We start from the raw sequence: 8434 nt of genomic DNA, 5'->3' as shown, positions 1-8434 counted from the left end.
ATCTATTGAATTCTTCACTTCAGTCACTATCCCAGTTTCCTGTTGTACTAGTTGTTTCGTTTCATTTTGATTCCTCCTTAATATTTCATTTTCATGAGAGAGATTTTCTATCTTGTCTATTAAGGATTTCTGTAGTTCAAGAATTTGTTTTTGAGAACTTCTTAATGTTTTTATCAATTTTTTGAGATCTGCTTCTTGCATTTCTTCTATGTCATCATCCTCATAATCTTGAATTGGGGTGTCTTTTTCATTTGAGGGCTTCATGGTGACTTCCTTGTTTTTATTACCTTGGTTTTTGTGTTTGTTATTTGTCATATTGGAGATATTTGGTTTCTTCACTGTGGTGCTTTTTCTTGTTATACTATGACTCTAGATTAAGTGGACTATCTGTTTTTGATGGAGCCTTAGGGCTTGTGATGGGTGTGGCCTGAGAGCTCTGTTTGGTGTGCCAAAGGTGACACTCCCAGGTTAGGCGTGGTAAACCTCTCTCTCTCTCTCTCTCTCTTTTTGATTCAAAAGGGAAGTTATTCTGCACAGCTGAACGAAGTTGGAGGTAGTTAGCAGGCAAATGATATACCCACAGGAGCCAGAGATCGGAAGCTCTTTCCCAAGGACCACACAGGGAATCTGTTCGGCCCTTAGAGTGGGCTCAAATTCTCCTTCAGTCTCCCACTGGGTTGCCAAAGTTACGGAATTGTAGCGTCTCTGGAGAGTGCTCACGTGAATTCCGTGAGTTCTCTCCCCCACCGTCTCTTTTTTCACAGTCTCAGTTCAGTAGCACCACAAATTTACTAGGTCCTAATCTCCTGTTAATTCGCCCCACCCAGAGTCAGGTTTTACTGCTAGGCTCAGGGCCGGTGCAGACCTGAGGTCGCTCTGCTTATGACGTATGTCCAAGATGGCGCCTGCTCTTTGTCTTGCTCGCCCTTGAGAGGTGAGCGGAGAGAGAGAAACCCGTGTCTGTACCAGTCACCTTTTTTTTTTCCCTCTCTCTCTCTTCCAGTTAGCTTGGTGAAGTCCCCCCCGCCCCGGGGGTCGTTCCCTCTAGTCTCCTCTCTCTGCTTGCCTGCCGGTGTCTCCGGTTATTGAGGTTCGGCTCACCTCGCGTTCCAGCGCTGGTGTGTTGAGTCTGCCGCTGGTGTCCCGAACTGTGGGCTCCCACGCTCTCCACGCAGGTCTGCTCCCCTTCCAGAGCCGATGTGTGGACTCGGAGCCCTGGACGTCCCAAGTCTCCCCACTGTTGCACTCCCCTTCGAGCACTTGCGCGCAGACCCTGCAGCTTGCGCAGCTCAGTCCCGCGGCTCGGCTTCCGCGGCTCAGTCCCGTGGCTCGGTCCTGCGGCTCGGCTTTCGCGCACGGTGGGCGACCTTGTTCTCCCAGTAGGTCCTCCGATTCACGCCCACTGGATCCAGAAGAGTTTTGTCTGCAATATTTTCCTGGTTCTTTTTTCTGAGGCTACCGTAACTCCCCTTTTATTAAACTAAATTTTCCCGGACTATTGGTGCGCGCCCTCACTATTCCGCCATCTTGGCTCCGCCCCTGCATTATACTTTTTATTTCAAAATTAATATCATTATTATATCAAAAACCATGCTTACTGTCTGTGTTCACTTTTTCCCTGTGGTATGGGCTTCCTTACCTGCTTATCAAAATACTTCCAAGGCAGCATGGCTTTGGTGCAGCCCTTCGCCTCTGGGTAACTGGATGACTGTCTTCACACAGTCATCCCTCAGGACCTGTGGGGCATTAGTTCCAGGACACCCCACACCCCTGCGGATACTAAAATCCATGGAGCCCAGGTCCCTTATATATAACTACCTAATATTTGCATATCACCTACACAGAGCCTTCTGTGTACTCTATATCATCTCTAGATTATCTAGAACACCTAATGCAATGCAAATACTATGTAAATTGTTGTCATACTGTGTTATTTAGCTTATCAGGACAAGAAAGTAAGTTTGTACATGTTCAGTAAAGATGTAGGCTTTTCCTCTGAATATTGTTGATCCGTGATTGGTTGGATCTGCGGATGCAGAACCTGTGGATACCAGGTGCTGACTACACCTTCTCTGGAGAGCCCTGACTAGTACACCCCCCATCTGTATTAATTTACATAAACCTGAATTCCTGTCACTGGGAACCTCTCAGGAAAATACCTTTATGTAGCCTAAGACCCTTGGCATCCCTAGATAGGATACTTTTTCACAGGAAGGGATGGGAATATTGTGCTGTTGCTGTTGGTACTCACCGTTTCTTTGAAGTTCTTGTAATTGTAACTTGGGAGGAAAGCTTGTGTGATCTGCTGTAGGCTCTGCTTAAAAGTCAAGATTGCTTGAATTTTATTTTTCTATTACATGCTAAGGAGATACTTAAAAGTACTTTCATGATGGCAGCATACCTGTGGCCCATTTACTTTTTTTATTTATTTTTTGACCCTAAGAAGTATTTGAAAGCTTTGGAACATACCCTGCCCAGCCCTCCTCACTGAGTTTAATCCCTGTGTCCCTGAGTCACTCTCATCTGCTGTCACCAAGGAGATCAATAGTTTGGGTTCCTTGGCTTTTGCCAATGACTGATGAACCCAGCCTCAACCAGAGGACAATACACTATATGTAATACCTGGACATTAATGGACACTGATTTTGAATGAGAACCGAAGGAGAATGGTGCCCTTTGGTCTTTCCCAGGGAAGGGAGGCCATCCCAATACTGGCACACCTTGAAGACTCCAAAGCCAGTGGTTCTCTGTGGTTGGAGTCAGCATCACCTGGGAAACTCAGTAACCACCCATAGGCCCAGGGCCCAAACCCCGTTATGTAACTGGGCCTCTGTGTTCTTTGTTGTTGTCCCCGGTGGCTGTGATAGGCCGTGGAGCCTCGGGTCTGAAAACCACAGCCCTAAATGCTACACATGCTCCGTTCTTTTCTTATTGGCTCTCTGGTGAATTTTACCTTCCCTGTAAGCTTTCCTGATAACCCTCAGAGAGATTCTAATCCTCTTTCTTTTTCTCACCCCAAACATACTAAGAAGTTTGTTTGAACCTCTGATTCATCTGCTTCAAAGAACTTCCTTGTTTCTGGGGTTTTCCCATGTGAGTGGCCGAGCCCTGTTCTTGCACCCTCTTTGTCTCCATCCACTCTCCTTTTCCAGCTTCTTAGGCCACTAGCAGGGGCTCCCGGTGATACCTGACATTCTGTGGTGACTTTTCTGCCCTTATTGACAATTTATTTTCTTTTTTCAATTTTTGTTTCTCCTAAGCTCTGTATGAATGATATCATTATTTGTAACCTTCCACCTGTAGCTCCCACCCCCGCAGTCTAATCTCAAACCAGCAGCTAGAAAGATCTTCTGAAAATACACTCATCCCTGGGTATCCCTGAGGGGTTGGTTGTAGAATCTCCCACGGATACCAAAATGCACAGATGCTCAAGTCCCTCATATGAAGTAACACAGTATTTGCATGTAACCTACACAATCTTCCCCCTTACTTGAAACCATTTCTAGATTACATAGAATGCCCAATACAAGGTGAAGGCCATGCACATGGTTGTCTTACCGTATTGTGTAGGGAATAATGCCAAGAAAATACATCTGTGTATGTTGAGTCCAGGTGCAATATTTTTACTGAATAGTTTGCTCATGGTTGCTTTGACCTGTGGATGCAGACCCAGTGAAGGTGGTTACCCATGAGAAGTCCAGATCCCATCCCTGTCGTGAGTTCATCTGATGTCCAGTGTATTTCTTTCCCCATCCTGCAGTACTTTCCCACCTGTGCAGTGGATGCTGTGATGTGTTGCTCCAGTCCCTCCTCAGGACTAGAATGTGTTTCTTCCAGCTGTCAGGCCCCTGTAGGAAAATATTCTACTGACAGAGAAAGCAACTGCTCCCAAGCCCGTGCCCCTTCCTGGGCAGCCTGCATCTGACAACTGGTGGATGAGTGGGCCTAGAGTCCCAGCCCCCCACTTCAGTGGGGGTGATGAGGATGGGACATCCCTGGGAGCTCCCCAGTGACCTAGCTGAGTCCTCTGTGGAGACCAGGTCATGGTCTCCTCCTTTGGTTCAACCCTGTGTCTTCTCTCTTTTTATTTATATATGTTGATCCCTAGAGTACTCCTCATAGAAAGCTCTTGCAGAATCCTCTCATTCTCAGAGTCTGCCTCATAGGGACCTGCATCACTTGGACACTTCCTCAAGTCCCTGTCCACCTTGTGTGGCTGGAACAGTGCTTAGCATGATAGCACCTGGAGTCTTTAGGGGGGTTCTTCCTCCTTCCATCATGCATATCATGATGGCTGCTTCCTTGCTTTGTGTCTGTGGTCAAAAGCCCCCTCATCATGGCCTCCTTACATAAAATGAAAACCTTGTGCTCATGACCTTATTTTATTTCCCACAATTCCCAAAACCATCTGACATAAATACTTTCTGGTTTATTATGTCTTCACCTACTAGTATGTAAGTTCCATGGGGGATATTTTGTTTATTACTTTCCCCAGTGTCTGGTACAGAGTAGAAACCAAATAAATATTTGTTGAAGGACTGGATAATGAATAAATTCTATTTGATTTTGTTTCCCTGTTCTAAGTCTGCAATGACTGTCTCCTCTTATGTGTTCTCTTGTTTGGTTGCAGCCAGATGGCTGGGATTTCCAATAAGTGGGAACACACTTGTGGGGAGCAACCTGGACTGGACTGAGTTACTGGAATTAAGGCTTATTCTATGCATCTGCTCTCCCACAATATGGCGCTGAGAAGGGAGTAACAGCTGCTACGCAGCTGCCTCCAGTTCAACCAAGAAACTGTAGGACCTGCTCCTGATTGGAGGAGAGCAGCGTACTCGGCGTGTGGGTAGCAGAGTTGGGATTGGTGGAAGAGGACTATAAAGGAGGAGAGAGACACCATGCACCAGGAACATCTAAGGGGAACATCTATCTGAAGGAACACCTGTGCAGCCCCCGAGAGAGCCGGCCGGCGGTGTGCCGCTCCCCTGCGGAAGTGGGGAAGGTGGCAGGGGGCCCGCCCCTCCACGGAGGTGGAGGGACAGCAGCCAACCCGGGAAGAACCAGCAGCAAACCCGGGGAGGGCCGAGCAGACAAAAGAACAACGCAGGGTCCTGTGTCGTTCCTCCATGAAGAGGGGGAGCGACAACACTCTGTAGTACCAGAGGACTTCACAAAGTTCTTGAAAAATGGATTTTTTTTGACAGGCAGAGTTAGACAGTGGGAGAGAGAGACAGAGAGAAAGGTCTTCCTTCCATTGATTCACCCCCCAAATGGCCGCTACAGCTGGCGCACTGTGCCTATCTGAAGCCAGCAGCCAGGTGCTTCCTCCTGGTCTCCCATGTGGGTGCAGGGCCCAAGCACTTGGGCCATCCTCCACTGCCTTCCCAGGCCACAGCAGAGAGCTGGATTGGAAGAGGAGCAACCGGGACAGAATCTGGCACCCCAACCGGGACTAGAACCTGGGGTACTGGCACTGCAGGTGGAGGATTAGCCTAGTGAGCCACAGCACTGGCCAGAAAAATGGAATTTAAAGATGAATTTGTTTTGGTATGAAAAAAATTGAAACCATGCATTTATTTTTTTTGGACGAAAAATAAACCTACCTTTTAATTCCATTTTCTGTGAACTTTAAAAATTATTTGAGAAGTAGAGAGGCAGTCTCTGTCTTTCCCTCCCCCCTGAAGTACATGGAGTTAGGAGGGTCCTACCTACTGCTTTGCTCTTCAAATGCCTGCAACAGTTGGGGCTGGACTTGGGCAGAAACTGGGACCTAAGAATTTTTTTTTTATGATTTTAGGTATTTATTTGAGAGATAGAGTTACAGACAGTGAAAGGGAGAGACAGAGAAAAAGGTCTTCTGTCTGCTGGGTCACTCCCCAGCTTGCCGCAATGGCCGGAGCTGTGCCGATCTGAAGCCAGGAGCCAGGTGCCTTCTCCTGGTCTCCCACATGGGTGCAGGGGCCCAAAGACTTGGGCCATCCTCCACTGCTTTCCCAGGCCACAGCAGAGAGCTGGATTTCAAGAGGAGTAGCCAGGACTAGAACCTGTGCCCATATGGGATGCTGGCACCGCAGGTGGAGGATTAACCTGTGCACCATGGCGCTGGCCCCGGGAACCTAAGACTTTAATCCAGGTCTCTCATGTTAATGGCAGGGTCCTGATTATTTAGGCTGTTAGCTACTGTCTCCCAGGGTTTGCGTTATCAGGAAGCTGGAAGTTGAGAGCCAGAGATAAGTATAGAACCTGAGTGTTATGATATGGGACGTGGGCGTCTTAATCCTTAGCCCAAACACTCACCTCCCCCCCAATGCACGTTTTGAGGTACCTTCATATATTCCTGACTAGCTGATGTAGCAGTTGGTGGTACATGAAAAGGAGATAGGAGATTGAAAGAATGCCTAGAAAATGACCATTTTCCCACAAGGGAGTTGGAAATAATCTTCTGACTTCTTTTCTTGCTTCTTCTGTGCTCTATTTGAACTGTCATATTTCAAAGCACTGGAGACTGACCTGTGTGTCTGTGACCCCTTTGTCTTGAACCTTGTCACTATCATGTGTGAATCACAAGGGGAGGTACAACGCGGTATTCCATGGTGATCAATAGCCCTTTGCTGGGCTATAGCATTAGAAACTCTCACTGCAGGGGACCAGTTAGTTTACTTGATCGTGGATTCATGCAAAGATACTGTTCTGTTCTGTAAAGTGTTAAAATCCCCATTCCTTAAAAACAAATGAATGCAAAGCCCTTATTTCAATTAAGAGAAATGAAAACGACTAAGTCCTGAATTTGGACTTACCTTGTTATTAAGGTTTTCTTTTTTAAAATTTTTCCCATATAGGAATATGAGGTGTGGGTATCCTTTTCTGTTGAGGATGAATTCAACAGAAGTCATTCAGCCTGATATTGGGAAGTTATTAATTGTGAAGGGCTCTTTGTAGACCCTACTGGATAACCCAGGTGAACAGGCAGGGACTGATAGAATTAACTGATAAGAATCTATCAGCACATGGGACCAGCATTTTGTTTTTTATTTATTTATTTATTTTGACAGAGTGGACAGTGAGAGAGAGAGAGAGACAGAGAAAGGTCTTCCTTTTACCATTGGTTCACCCTCCAATGGCTGCCACGGCTGGTGTGCTGATTCGAAGCCAGGAGCCAGGTGCTTCTCCTGGTCTCCCATGAGGGTGCAGGGCCCAAGCACTTGGGCCATCCTCAACTGCACTCCTGGGCCATAGCAAAGAGATGGCCTGGAAGAGGGGTAACCAGGACAGAATCCAGTGCCCCGACCGGGACTAGAACCCGGTATGCCAGCGCCGCAGGCAGAGGATTAGCCTATTGAGCTGCGGCGCCGGCCAGGGACCAGCATTTTGGCACAGTGGGTTAATCTGCCTCCTGAAATGACAGCATCCCCTGGCTGTTCTCCTTCTGATCGAGCTCCCTGCTAATGCACCTGGGAAAGCAGCAGAGGATGACCCAAGTACTTGGACCCTGCAACCCTCATAGGAGACCTGGAAGAAGTTCCAGGCTCCTGGCTTCAACCTGGCTCCTCCCTGACCATTGGGACCATTTAGGGGGTGAATTAGCAGATGGAAGATCTCTCTTTCTCTCTGTCTCCCCCCCCCTCTCTGTAACTCTGCCTTCCAAATAAATAAATAAATCTTAAAAAAAAAAAAAAAGCAACTATCAGCACAGATCCAAGAACACGGGGCATTATGTATAAATATCCACCAGAGTAGCTGTTACTTCTTATTGGAGAAAAATGAGAATCCTGTGTGCCATAGTCCAGAAGGTGGCGACAAACACCTTTAAGGGACGATTGATTCTTAAATGTGAAAGGGCCCTATGTGGGTAGCAGTTTGTGAGAAAATCCTCTAATTGGATGGTTTAAGAGCAGAGCCCAGCCTGTCTGTGTCCAGCAGGCCAACCCCTTTGAGAAGGTCAGGCATTCACAGTCTGCATATTTTTCTCTCCTGTCCAGAGTGTCAGGAAGAACTTGGGCATGGGAATCCGGCATGACTGCCTTTGAGTTCTTGGCTTTGCTGTTTATGAGCTGTGTGGCCCTGAGCATGGTATTTAACCTTGGTTTTGCTCAATATAATTTAAGATTAGTAAGCCCTCTGTCATCAGGCTTTGTGGATGAGCTGAAATAATGTTCAGTGTGTTCCCTGTTGTCAGGTCTGCATAGCTCCTGTTTGTAATGAAGAAGGGGGCTGTTCTGGGTGATGCCGGCCCCTGGCTTGGCAGGGCAAGGGATGAATGGGCCAAGTACTGATGTGGCAGCCCTGCCTCTGCCCTCTTCACCGACCTTACCTGGGGACCTGTGAGCTAGAGTTTCTTGGTCATTCAGATACCACAGCTTGGCAAGCCATTACCTCCCAGGAGGTGGGGATAGGTTTGTGTGCAATGTTATTCCTTTGGAAGGAGGAGAAAAGG

At 47.4% G+C, this 8434-nt stretch overlaps 1 protein-coding gene across 1 annotated transcript in view; it reads left to right on the top strand.

Moving 5' to 3' along the window:
* The first annotated feature begins 808 nt into the window (after window positions 1-808).
* LOC149122138 (beta-microseminoprotein-like) overlaps window positions 809-8434 on the top strand; it is a 449968-nt gene continuing 442342 nt past the window's right edge. The window contains exon 1 of the mRNA XM_089313687.1: window positions 809-934. The gene's annotated coding sequence lies outside the window, so the exon portion shown is untranslated. The remainder of the gene's footprint in view (window positions 935-8434) is intronic.

The sequence above is a fragment of the Oryctolagus cuniculus genome, chromosome 15 (genome assembly GCF_051225735.1).
Source record: "Oryctolagus cuniculus isolate XC-2025 breed Fujian yellow rabbit chromosome 15, ASM5122573v1, whole genome shotgun sequence".
Classification (NCBI taxonomy): Eukaryota; Metazoa; Chordata; class Mammalia; order Lagomorpha; family Leporidae; genus Oryctolagus; species Oryctolagus cuniculus.
Note: the sequence above shows the minus strand (reverse complement) of the source record. Positions and strands in the feature narration are given on the sequence as shown.